The sequence below is a fragment of the Schistocerca cancellata genome, chromosome 1 (genome assembly GCF_023864275.1).
Source record: "Schistocerca cancellata isolate TAMUIC-IGC-003103 chromosome 1, iqSchCanc2.1, whole genome shotgun sequence".
In the NCBI taxonomy this organism is placed as follows: Eukaryota; Metazoa; Arthropoda; class Insecta; order Orthoptera; family Acrididae; genus Schistocerca; species Schistocerca cancellata.
The window spans coordinates 703,674,186-703,688,834 of NC_064626.1; positions in this window are offsets into that span (position 1 = coordinate 703,674,186).

Sequence of the window (14,649 nt, forward strand, 5' to 3'; positions counted from 1 at the left end):
GCGGAGTATGTATGTAGATGTAGATATTTTGTAGAATGAAGCCATGGAATATCTTTGATCCTGATTCTGTCATCCTACTGATAATGAACGAGAAAAATGTGCACCGTTATGCAGTTTGATCCTTCCCTTCCTCTTGACATTACACAAACAAATGAAAGCCGGGGCAAAGGGGTCGCAAAATCCCCTTGCAAGATTGTTTCAATGTTTGCCACATAAACTGAAGCAAATTTTTCACAGCATTCGAGTTCGAATACAATGGTCTTCAATAATATTCCTTGCGTCACCTCAACGGATGGCAAACGAGCATGATGGCCTACTGGTCCATGAATACGATCGAAGATCTAGATTACTACAAATAACCCACTGCACAAGCCATCACTATTCATGTGGGTGGCTAGAAAGAGTAACCGTTACTCTAGCATATTATTGAGTCGATGTTGAAAAGACTGCAGCGCCAAATAACGAGTTAAGAGTCAGCTGTAGTGCCCGCCGCACAGTCTAACAGTTTTTGCCTGGCCTGCTTGCTATCGAGTAATGTTGAAACGACGTCAGTTTATAACTGGATATTTATTGTTGTCGGCAGTACCAACGTAAACACAAAAATGAAGGCTATTCGCCTTCACTTTTGCCATCTTTCCGTTACTCCAAGTCGAATCTTATGGCAACATTCTGTAAGCTGACAATGCGTGATAAAACTTATTAGAATCGAAACATCCTATCTGATAAAATGGAGACAACTGGAGAGCCCATTGCGATAGAGGTCCTTGAAGTAAAGAACGTCGAGCAAATGAAATTCACTGAAGTGAAATGAATGGGGACGAAATTACGAAGACGCAATGACTTGTAATGATACCAGTACGGTCCGTTCGGGATGTCAAATTTGCAGTGTAATGAATCTGTTCTGTGTAGTGAAAATTTCATTCCGGTAAATTTATTTCAATTCCTATATACTCATAAGGCAGGGTAAGTCAGTTTCCGGCCTGTGCGCGTTCTTACACTGCCTAATAGCAGTCAGGCATATGCTGGTTACAATTAATTCCTTCAAAGATTTTCATTTGTAGTAATATATTCATAAACAAGGTGTTTGTGCAGCTCTGTGTTGTGGTAGGTATCAGCATATTTGACACTAGCTGTGCACGAATATTTCATAGCTCACCCTGGCTGTTACAGTCACATCTGAGATGAAACGGATACACGTTATATAATGATATAAACTTCGGGAGAGCACTCTTGGAACCAAGTGTATATGCGATTTTTATATGTGGTTTATTGCGCACACATGAGTGTGTTGGTTGTTTTTCTCTGTGTCGAACAGTCTTCCCGCATACACTTCACGAACTTTACGACCTGATGTTTTCTGCACAGTCGTAACTGCACTAATAAGTGGAATACGCCTGTCAGTGTACACTAACCGGTTTGCGTCTAAATGTCCATACTTCGACACCTGACCTGCTGTCCAGGGGAAAATAAGAGTTAATAGCTTGCTCCTGCCACGTGTACTTGGAGGTGCTATCCAGTCTACGACATGTTCTAGCTATAACTACTAGTCTACAAATGACGCAAATACTCATGTGGTAATGTGTTTTTCAGTGCACTGTCCTTAGTCACCAATAGAAATATCTACAGTTATAGCCGTTACACCCTGCATAAACATTTCCGAAATGAATGTTCACTCTGCAGCGGAGTGCGAGCCGATGTGAAACTTCCTGGCCGGCCACCGTGACCGAGCGGTTCTAGGCGCTTCAGTCCGGAACCGCGCTGCTGCTACCGCTGTAGGTTAGAATCCTGCCTCGGGCATGGATGTGTGTAATGTCCTTAGGTTAGTTAGGTTTAAGTAGTTCTACGTTATAGGGAACTGATGACCTCAGATGTCAAGTCCTCAGACGTTAAGTCCCATAGTGCTCAGAGCCATTTGAACCATTTTTTGAAACTTCCTGGCAGATTAAAACTGTGAACTTGATCGTGATTCCAACGCGGACGAAGGTGAACCACACTGTGATACAGAACACGCTCTTGCAATGTCTGCCACTGGACTTGGCTAGATATCCACATAGCGCATTAGCGCACAACTCACTATCCACCCATTTCTAAATAAAAGCCCTTTGAAAGTCTGTGACGTGGCATTCACACGAATGACGAAGTTCTAAAAACGAACTTTATTTGCGGAACGGATGTTGATATGCGGAGCCTGAGCATTACCGCTGGTATAGCTTGAGGCTCACTGAGACAGATACAGGATGTCCCACATACAACCGGGACGCCTCGCGCCCTTGAGCCAAGTAACAACGAACAAACTAAAAAATAAGAGACAATGGAAACATTAAAAACATGTAGTTCCCTGTTTGTAAGAGATGTTGGAAGTGATGGCCATGGGCATTCAGGAATCGCTGCGTTTGCGAGTTGACGTTACCAGCAACATGCTGTAATTCTGCAGGCGTGATGCTGTTAATTTCTCTAATTACGTTCCGCTTAAAATCGTCTATTTGCTTTTTAATGTGCCCCGTAAATAAAAATCACGCAATACTAAGTACGGGGATCTTAGGGGATCAGAGGCTTTTACTGACAAATCTGTCTTCAGGGAACACGTCGGTAATGTGGACCATACTTTGTTTGGATGTATGGGCGGTAGCTCCATCTTTTTGGAATACTGCTTCTCTGCATCTGTTAATTGTACGTAGAAAGAATCAAAGATCTCTACACTTTTGGCACTGTTTAAGGTGTAATTGAAAAATATGCGGCAGGCCCTGTGGCCGAGCGGTTCTAGGCGCTTCAGTCTGGAACCGCGCGACCGCTACGGTCGCAGGTTCGAATCCTGCCTCTGGCATGGATGTTTGTGATGTGCTTAGGCTAGTTAGGTTTAAGTAGTTCTAAGTTCTAGGGGACTGATGACCTCAGACGTTAAGTCCCATAGTGCTCTGAGCCATTTGAACCATTTGAAAAATATGTGGCCAATAATGCGCATGCCAGACAATGCACATCAAACACCTATCTTCTATGATTTCTGAAGTTTTTCATGCAGAATATGTGGGTTGTCCTGCGTCCAGTATCTGCAATTCTGAGAGTTTACGTAACATGACAAATGAAACCAGACCTGGGCGACGGTGAATCAGTCCGAACGTTACCGACTATTCCGTTCAGAAGCATGCATACATACATACATACATACATACATTAATCCTTGTTCCACTGATCATGGATACGACATTTCGTAATGATGTGGAATGTGTCACTTTAACAAACTTTTTTTTACACAAAATAATTTTTTTTTCAGTTACTACTTCATATCTAAGAATTCATCTATTTAGTAGAAGGAGTTGTCATTCAGAAATTCTTTTAATTTGCTTTTAAATGTTGGTTAGCTATCTGTCAGACTTTTAATACTATTTGACAAATGGCCAAATATTTTTGTGGCAGCATAATTCACCCCTTTCTGTGCCAAAGTGAGATTTAATCCAGAATAGTGAAGATCATCCTTTCTTCTAGTGTTGAATTTATGCCTTTCGCTGTTATTTTTGATTTGGAATGGAGTGTTAATGACAAATTTCATAAGTGAATATATGTATTGTGAAGGTACTGTGAATATCCTGAGTTCCTTAAATAAATGACTGCAAGGTGATTTTGGGTGGGCTACAGCTATCATTCTGATTACACGCTTTTGTGCAATGAATACTTTCTCTCTTTATGACGAATTACCCCAAAATATGATGCCATATGAAAGCAGCGAATGAAAATAGGAATAACAGGCTAATTTACTGATGTGTTTCTCATCAAAATTTGCAATAACCCTAAAAGCATAAGTAGCTGAACCTAACCATTTCAGCAGATCATCGACATGTTTCTTCCAATTCAATTTCTCATAAATGCACACACCCAGAAATTTTGAGTATTCTGTCTTAGCAACATACTTCTGTTCATAGTCTATATTTATCAATGGTGTTATACCATTTGCTGTACAGAATTTTATAAATTGTGTATTCTCAAAATTTAGTGAGAGTCCATTTGCAGAGACCCACTTAATTATTTTCTTGCTTGTTGGGTGTGATTACTATACTTGTATCATCAGCAAAAGGAACTAGCTTAGCATCTCCATGAATACAGAGTGGCAAGTTGTTAATGTATATTGAGAATAATAAGGGGCCCAAGAATGAACCCTGTGGGACATCATTCTTGATACCTCCCCAGTTAGAGGACTCTACTGCTTTTGCAGACTATCTGTACTGTTAATTTCAACCTTCTGCATTCTTCCAGTTAAGTATGAATTACACCATTTGTGCACTGTCCCACTCATAGCACAATACTTAAGCTTATCTACAGGAATTTCATGATTCACACAATCAAAGGCCTTTGAGAGACCACAAAATATCCCAATGGGTGATGTTCGGTTATTCAACGCATTTAATACATGATCAGTGAAAGCATATATAGCATTTTCTGTTGAAAAACCTTTCTAAAAACCAAATCGATATTTTGTTAGTACTTTATTTTTACAAATATGTGATGCTACTCTTGAGTACATTACTTTTTCAAGAATTCTGGATAAAACTGTCAGAAGTGAGATTTGGGGGTAGTTGTTAGCATTAGATGTATCCCCTTTTTTGTGCAATGGTTTAACAATAGCATATTTCAGTCTATCTGGAAAAATGCCCTGTTTCAGTGAGCTACTACATATGTGAGTAAGAATCCTACTTATTTGTTGGGAACAAGCTTTTATCAGTCTGTTGGAAATACCATCTATTCCATGTGAGCTTTTACTTTTGAGTGAATTTATTATTTTCCTAATTTCAGAAGGAGCGGTGGGTTGAATTTCAGTTTTATCAAAGTGCTTAGGTACTACCTCTTCCATATACTGGCTTGCATTTTCTAATGAATAGCTAGATCCTATTTTCTCTACAACACTTAAAAATGATCATTAAAAATGTTTTCTACTTTTAACTTCTTGTTAACAAACTTTTAATTGTGTCTGGTAGAAATGCAGTATTCCTGTGCTCTTGGTTGCCCTGTTTCCATTTTAACAATATTCCAAATTGTTTTAATGTTATTATCAGATGCTGCCCCAAGTCCTTTTCTGTTTCTGAGTTTCTGACAGAATTGCACAATGTTTAGCAGACTTTGAATTTTATTTTGTTTTCCTGAACTTCAATTCTTTTTGTCGAAAATTCTCTCTTGTATACTTTAATGCTTGCTTAACGTACAGACTGATCAATATTGTGGATAGGTTACAACCCTGTCTCACTCCCTTCTCAACTACTACACCCTTTCCATGTCCTTTGGCTCTTATAAATGCAATCTGTTTTCGGTACAAGTTAGAGATAACCTTTCCCTCCATTTATTTTACCCCTGCCACTGTAAGAATTTCAAACATTTCAAAAGCTCTGTCAAAATCTGTAAATGCTACAAAGGTCGGCTTACCTTTAACTTCTTAGCTAGGTTGTAGCGTTTCTCTACATTCCTGCTGAACCTAAACTAATCTTCCCCGAAGTCTACTTTTATTTGTTTTTCCGTTATTTGTAATTTGTATTTTACAACCGTGATCTATTAAATTAATTTGCTGCTTTTTCATATTTCCTTCTTTCGTAAAGTACATTCATATATCGCGTAACTTGTTTGGTAGTCCCCTGCCTTCACTATTTATCTCGAAGCTACCCATTCATTATATTCGTTTCACTTGCTTCAGCGAATCGTTACTCTGAACCACATCTGCTTCTTTCAATTTGTACAGGTCTCATCTCCTTCATTTCCTACCTTTCTCTAATTCTTCATTTGTAATCTACGATTCATAAGCCTCACATTTTTGTAGTCAACGCTAAGCGTTGTCTTTGCGTTATTTTCTGTGATCGGCCTCCTCCTTGGCCATTAATGAATTTCTTCCTCTACACCGCGATGTTATGGACTGCAATATTGCCCGCCTTCTAGCAATAATATGTTATTTCTGAAAATGATTTTCCCTTTTCATGTTGCGAGATAACTATTTGCCTCTCCTCTACAGTTTTTTCCTTCGCTTTGCAGCCCATTTTGCTTTTGCACGTCATTAACCTTGGACTAGAACGAACATGCATGAGGTGCAGCTTGCCAGTAAAGGCGTTCCTTGCTGCAAGTGGTTCATCAGTCGTTTCTATGCTTACATTTCTAGTAGTGTATGAACAGTTTTTTCTCCACTGTTCGAAGCTACCTGGTACAGGATTTATATTTACATTTTGCAGAAGGCTAAATATTCAATCCTTTTAGATGTACAGATTAGGAAGGAAACCATATAGTGTTAGTTTACCAAATAATATCTCCGGTTTTGATGTTTAATTCTAATAAATAACTGTGTATGAATACTTTTTTCCGTGACTGAATAAACGGTAGGAATTTTAATAGTGTCTGAGATGGGAGTGATGGAGATCAGTAATTCACGGTGGATACGGAAGGAGCCCGGGCCTCCCCTTCAAGCAGGTGTCCCAGGCTGGCGAGGCGCCAGCACGGCACGTGCGCCCGTGACACGAGAGGCGGCCGCGCACGTGAGCCAAGGCAGTGACGTAGACATGTGACGTCACGCGTGCCGGCGGCCGGCGCTCCTGGTCCGTCACGGCGCTCTGGTCTGGCGTCGTCGACGCCACTGCCAAACCGTCAACAGCGGGCTGGCGTGCTCGCCGAGTTCGTAGGAATTCATTAGTGCCGCAATTCGGCTCTGTAGTACTTCCACTTTCAGGCTTCTCAGAAGCAAGAGACAGCTCAGCGCTTCGCGAAAAACGGCAGACAGACGAACACCATTACGAAGTTTTCTACTTGCTTGTCTGGTTTCTGTGTATCAACGTGCACATATCTCATCAATACACAGTGAAACAAACACAAAATAAGCTGCACTTCACAAAAACCTGGACGAACTGGGTTTGCGTGAACCAGCAATTTTGATGATGAAGAATAATACCATCAAGTCCGTAACTCCCCGCAGAGTCGCTGTCAGCGCAGAAATAAAGAGCCCGTACAGTAATCCGTAGACTAATCCAGTAGCAGGCAGCCGGGTTCCACCAGCGTGCCACGAGGATGGTTTGTGCAGTCTTCAGTCGACGAACGCTATAACAGTGGAGCGCCTAGGCACTGCTTACAAAAGCATTCTGGCCACGAGGTGGCGGGACCTGGCGAATCGCCGGGAGCACCGCCTATCCTGAGTTGCAGTGACCCGCAACGTCTTTGACTCGCTAACGCCGATATCCTTCGCGGCCGGATCGATGTCGTTATTCAGGCGAAAAAGACTTAAGACTAATATGCGCACCAGTTAGTTGCCTTGGCTATCGTACTGACAACTGAGAGCCGGCCGGAGTGGCCGTGCGGTTCTAGGCGCTACAGTCTGGAGCCGAGCGACCGCTACGGTCGCAGGTTCGAATCCTGCCTCGGGCATGGATGTATGCGATGTCCCTAGGTTAGTTAGGTTTAATTATTTCTAAGTTCTAGGCGACTGATGACCTCAGAAGTTAAGTCGCATAGTGCTCAGAGCCATTTAAAAAATTTCTTTTTTCTGACAACTAAGAACTTGCGACTTGCGTGTCCAGCGTGAGGCATGCAACAGATTTTTTAATGATCTCTTACAGCTCCGTGTCTCTTATACAAAAAAAATATGGCTGAAAAATTTCACCTTGCCATAATCTGCCATCAAAAGACACCTACGTCAGTTTTAAAATTTCTCTTCCGCAAAGGTCTCACCACGCTTCGACTAAAAAAAAAAAAAACCATTCTGACTGACGCTTCAGTGAGCCGAAAGAGACGGACCAGCCGCCAGCCAAGCACAGTTCATCCTCGAAAGCAGCATGTTCGCTGTCTTCTCCGTTTTGTACGTGCATGCCCAGTTCTTACTTCTGATCGCCGTCGCTGTAGTCTGTCACTTAGAGAGTTACTGTGTACGAGCTTTACTGCCACTAAGAACAGTGAGCAACGTGGGTAGTCGTGGTATGCCAAGTACAGTAAACAATCACTCCAATGACGTGCAAAAGACGGGAAAACTGTTGTTAGCGTTTTAAAACCAGTGCTAAGACACCAGGAGTCACTAGCACATCTCACACATCTGAAAACTTCGGGAAGAAGATGCCAACAAAGTGCTGAAACGTCGCGCACGTCTTCTCGGGGTAATATCGCTCTCTAGTCAAGTGAAGGTAACGAGACCTCTACAACGTACTAGCATTTTTTCACACGAATCATGAATTATTCACTGGGTTATACTGTTCTATTATAACGTGTCACAGTAGGTTCACTCGGATCTGTATTATCGAACTATACGCGCCGAATCAAGTTATGACGGCAGTTTTTTTCTTCAAAAATATCTGTGGCTGGGACGTGTTTTTTGAACATTTCACACACAATCAATCCTTCGTTAAAACTATGCACTCTGAAGCTCTGTGTTGTGTTTAATCAGCAGCAATGCTACTGTTTCTTGGTTCAGCAGACGGATGACGATGTTGTAGAACCGCGTATACGGCTGGCAAAACGTGCTCCTGCTTCACTTAGCTCTAGTCGGATTCGCTTGTCTTTTAAGCAGAACGAGGTGGAGAACGTGTGACAGTGGGGGACTCGACTGCATGTGCGATGAGGGTTGAAATAGCGAGTGCCCTCAAGATCTTCAAGCGAATGTTGGGATGTTTCCTTCATTGATGCCACTCAATATTAATATTGGCCACCAAGTCAACAGGACCTTAGGAACTGTAGTACAAGTGTCTTGGTTGTAGTCGTCGCCACTAAAGACCTATCACTTCTATTTTGTTGGCCGTAATACCTCTACCGACAGTCGCTGAACGCTATAAAATGTGTAGTTCTTCAATACGTCATCACTATTAGACAAAAACATTAATTGCTCCTTGTATGGTCACGGATATCGAAACAGCATACACTGTTTACATTGTCATGAAATAGACACGAATTACATTTCTTTCAAACTATGAAACTTTGTTTACCTGTGTTTTAAGATACGTACGAGAACAGCGATATATCAGAAAACGAGTGAAATGTCACATGATTATTTCGGATAGTGCTCGTATTTCCTCGACATAAATACGACGAATGTTGTCAGCCTGTCATATCAAGTGTTTCAACAGTTCTAATGCAGGAGAAGTGAAGCGCAGTTCCCATTGTAATCAGCACACAAATCACACGCAACCATTCTGACGCGCAGGGTGTTCCCGTACTTACAGCGGCCTTAGGTCAGTACTGGTAAACTCGCGTCGCAGTTGTACCTATCCCGATGCTACGTCCAAGCGCTAGATCTGTTTATCCTACGTGCTACAACACTTTCATTGTACTAGAACAGAGTTAAACGCGGCCGATACTGGGTGCTCAGTACACTTACATCTCTCAGCGGTGAAAAGTCAGACGAATATCTCACTACGTTTTATTTACATTCAGTTATACACAATGGTCAAATATCCGGAGTTAGTTCTCTATTTACATGAAAGTTTTATTATCAAAGGAAAAAAAAAACAGAGGTAAGAAATTTGCAACTTGGTATACTGGCACTGTCTCGCGGAACATACAGCGCTGCATAAATGTCTGCTGTCATTAAAATTGCTACACTAGTTAACGCAATAGTAAAAACGCAAGAGGCACCCAACATTAACAATTTTACCATTATCTGGCAGAGAATGGGGTTTACGTTTACCCACACAATATTATGATCTGCTTCCTCATCAATCAAGTTGATAAACATTAAAAAATAATAAGAAAAACAAGTTTAATAAATTTCTGCTCCACAAAAACGTTTTCAACAGATAAGGCATTTGATATATATGTACTCATGTAAATAGACTGTATGCATGGACGTAAACAATACGAAGCGCGTGATCTATTTAACCAATAGAAACGTGCACATCATAACGGATTGTGATCGTTAGAACATACTCCTGATTGACTCCTAACCACTCGCTTTGCAATATTTTGCATTGTCAGCGGCAGTGTACTGTTTTCGTGACTTCAAGTTGTTGTTGTACTGATAGAGATTGTGTCTCTTCGTGCACTGCGAGTAGCCAGATTTAAATGTCATGTTGTAACTGGAACAGATCACAAAATTGTTCTGTCTGTTTTCCAGATCTCCTACAAAACCTACTGGATCTGAACAAGCTGTCTAAGCATTGCTGAGATAACATTACAATGGTATATTGCATACTGTTTACTTTTTCCCAATGCAATGTTTACTTATTTGCGACACGCTTTTAAATCTGAAACATCGAAAATGGGAAGAAAGCACAGAACCACCATAGTTAATTCTGTTTACAAACTATTACAAAAAAATAGATGCTAAAAATCTGAAGCGAATCTTCACTTAATTTTTGCTACATGGTTCTTACCAGAACGCTGACAGATGACACTTCACCCCCCACTAAGCGGATAAGTATTTACAAACACACGTAAATGTATACATAGACGTATAAAGTATATTGTTAAGTTCCTGCGTTTTCTTTATTTCCACTGAGATTTCGATCATTGATTTCACTACTCGCTCGTTAGTAACGCATAATCTGAGCCAAAATGCTCAGTGGTAAATAAAACAATTCATTCTATGCCAGTATATCACGATTTGGCGCAGTTTGAGCTTTGCAAGAACAGTAAATGCACGAAGCACCCGAAAGTTTGAGATGGCGGCGTAATTTACATAGCTACCGACGAACGCTTCTCACCGCTGGACGAGATTTCGCGGACGTAAACAAACCAGTTCGCAGCGAAGCAGCAGCCCCGCGATACTCACCAATTGTCTAAGACTGCGACGAATCCGAATCTCCCGCCTCACTGCGCCGCCGATGATGTTCCACTGTCTGACGGACGGCAGGCACACGCCACTCGCGCACAGTATTTTTGACAGGTGTTGAGAGTCGCAGCACAGCGCGCGTGGTCGATTACACAGCACTACGCCCCATCCCGGTACGCGGCGAGACACCGACTGAGCCGCCGCCAGCTACCGCAGAGCTGTCGCAACAGTGGCGCCGCGGGGCGACGGTAGAGTGAACTAAGCCCCCGGCTCGCGCCCTGCTGCCGCCGTATTGATGTGCAGCAGCCAGGATTGCCAACTGCACTGCTACCGCTTCTGCCGCTGCAGTTCATCGATTGCAGGATCCCGGACGCCTCCAGGTTACGACGCAGTTTGTCGGCAGGACCTGTGGGAAGCTGCGTGCAAAGTGCTGCGTGAAGCATTCATCCCGCTCAATCTCCTTTATCTACTGTAGCGCCTCTAGCACCGTTACAGTGGCTACAATGTTACAACACTTTAAAAATCACGAAACACGTCATATACCTGTGACATTGACTCTGCACTATTATTAGTTTAGTTTTCCGTTGGTACTGGCAGTAATTCGTGCTAACTGTAATCTTAGATACTCTATCCGGACACCTGGCTGAAAATGACTTCCAAGTTCGTGGCGCCCTCCATCGGTAATGCTGGAATTCAATACGGTGTTGGCCCACCCTTAGCCTTGATGACAGCTTCCACTCTCGCTGACATACGTTCAATCAGGTGCTGGACGTTTTCTTGGGGAATGGCAGCCCATTCTTCACGGAGTGCTGTACTGAGATGAGGTATCGGTGTCGATCGGTGAGGCCTAGTACAAAGTCGGAGCTCCAAAACATCCCAAAGGTGTTCTATAGGATTCAGGTCAGGACTCCGTGCAGGCCAGTCCATTACAGGGATGTTATTGTCTCATAACCACTTAGCCACAGCCCTTGCATTGTGAACAGGTGCTCGATCGTGTTGAAAGATGCAATCTCCATCCGCGAATTGCTCTTCAACAGTGGGAAGCAAAAAGGTGCTTAAAACATCAATGTAGGCCTGTGTTGTGGTAGTGCCACGCAAAACAATAGGGGGTGCAAGCCTCCTCCATGAAAAGCACGACCACACCATAACACCACCGCCTCCGTAATGTTACTGTTGTCAATACACACGCTGACAGATGACGTTCAGCGGGCATTCGCCATACACACACACCCTACCATCGGATCGCCACATTGTGTACCATGATTCTTTACTCCTTGCAGCGTTTTTCCGCTGTTCAATCGTCCAATGTTTACGCACCTTAACCAAGTAAGGCGTCGTTTGGCATTTACCGGCGTGAAGTGTGGCTTATGAGCAGACGCTCGACCATAAAATCCAAGTTTTCGCACCTCCCGCCTAACTGTCGTAGTACTTGCAATGGATCCTGATGCAGTCTGGAATACCTTTATGATGGTCTGGATAGATATCTGCCTATTACACATTATGACCCTCTTCAATTGTCGGCGGTCTCTGTCAGTCAACAGATGAGGTCGGCCTGTACGCTTTTGCGCTGTACGTACACTATCACTTAGGAAACAGTGAACATAGAGATGTTTAAGAGTGTGGAAATCTCGCATACAGACTTATGACACAAAGTGACACTCAATCACCTGACCACGTTCGAAGTCCGTGCGATCCGCGAAGCGCCCCATTCTGCTCTCTCACGATGTCTAGCGTCCCTAACATGGAGTACCTGGCAGTAAGTGGCAGCAAAATGCACGTGATATGAAAAACGTATATTTTTGGGGGTATCCGGATACTTTTGATCACGTAGTGTAGTTTGCAAGCGAGGCAGGCTATAGGCCTACCTACGATTACTGAATCAAAACTGTGGTGAGACATACCTCATAAATAGAGTACTAACGCTCGATGGTACTGGATGTGAACAATTTCACTGGCTCAGTCAAGGACAAAGCAAATGGCAGGCTCGATTCATCGAGCACGGAAGCGTCAGTATGTTTACTAAAGAGACTGCTAATAAATCCTTTTGAGACATATACCACAAAAGAATCAGGTCTCTAATACCCTACATGTTAACGAGACGCCACACTCTAGCCTTACGTTTATCTTCTTTCATTATCTACATTTATACTCTACGAACCACTGTGAATTGGAAGGCGGAGGGTACACAGAGGGGGGGGGGGGGCAGTGCTTACACACTGAACTCGCATTCGGATGGGCTGCGGTTCAAACCCGCACTAGGCAACCCGTGTTTGGTTTTCCGTGATTTTCTTAAATCGCTTCAGGTAAATGCCGGGATGGCTCCTTTGCAAGGGCACAGCCGACTTCCTTTCCCATCCTTCCCTAGTCCGATGGGACCGAAGATCTCGCCGTTTGGCCTCGTGCCCCCAAATCAACCAACCAGAGGATACGTCCCAGTGTACTGGTTAGTAGGTCTTGTTCCCGTTTCATTCACGTATGGGTCACGATTGTTTAAATGTCTCTGTGCATACCGTAATTAATCTACTCTTACACTCACGATACCTGTGGGAGAGATATATAGGAGGTCATCATCTAAAGCCGATTCTTGAAACGTTGTTAGTAGATTTTCTGGGGAGAGTCTGCCAGTTCAGTTCTTTCAACATCGCCCACAGGTCAAACAGAGCTGTGACCATTCATGCAGTCCTTCTATGTATACGTTTAATATCCTCCGTCAGTCCTATCCTGTACGGGTCCCACAAATTTGAGCAGTATTCTAGGATGGGTCGCTCGAGTGATTTGTAAGAAATCTCATTTTTGTATTAATTTCATTGCCCTATTATTCCACCAACAAATCGAAGTCAGCTACCTTCTTTACCCACGACTAAGCCTATGTGATTGTTCCACTTCAGGTCCCACCTAAGAGTTACATCCAAGTATTTTAATGTGTTTATAGATTACAACTGTCACTTAGTAATATAAAATATATAGGATCTACGCTTTTTTAAATATTTAAAACAAGCTGCTGCCAATCATCGCACCACTTTGAAATCTTATATAGGTCTGATTGAATATTGTTTAAAAGCTTCGCTCCGACTGTATTTCATTGTAGACAACTGAACCATCTGCAGGGTTACTATTAATATCGTCCGAAAGATCGTTAATACACAACATGAACAGTAAGGGAGCCAACACGCTTCCCTAGGATACACCCGAAGTTACTTCTACATCTGCTAACGACTCTCCATCCGAGATCGCATTCTACATCCTACCTACCAAGAAATTCTCAGTCCAGTCACATGTTTCGTCTGATGGCTCATATGATCGCACTTTTGATAATAAGCGTAGGTGGAGATAAACTGAATTTATCTCTCAGAAATGTGGGATACGTGGGTTGGACTAGCAGGTTCAAATGGCTCTAAGCACTATGGAACTTAACATCTGAGGTCATCAGTCCCCTAGACTTAGAACTACTTAAACCTGACTAACCGCCGGCCGTGTGGCCGAGCGGTTCTAGGCGCTACAGTCTGGAACCGCGTGACCGCTACGGTCACAGGTTCGAATCCTGCCTCGGGCATGGATGTGTGTGATGTCCTTAGTTTACTTAAGTTTAAGTAGTTCTAAGTTCTAGGGGACTGATGACCTCAGATTTTTAGTCCCATAGTGCTCAGAGCCATTTGAACCATTTGAAGCTAACAAACCCAAGGACATCACACACATCCATGCCCGAGGCAGGATTCGAAACTGCAACCGTAGCAGCAGCCCGATTCCAGACTGAAGCTCATAGAACCGCTCGGCCACAGCGGCCGGCGGACTAGCAGTGACAATCGAGGTAATTATGAAGAACTGCGAGAATGGTCGCAGGCTTTTTGATTGGCAGAAACGTTGAATCATCCGAAATGTGAAGTATATGAAAAAATGTGCCCAATAATCCTACGAAAATGTAATCAAAGAATTACAAGAGC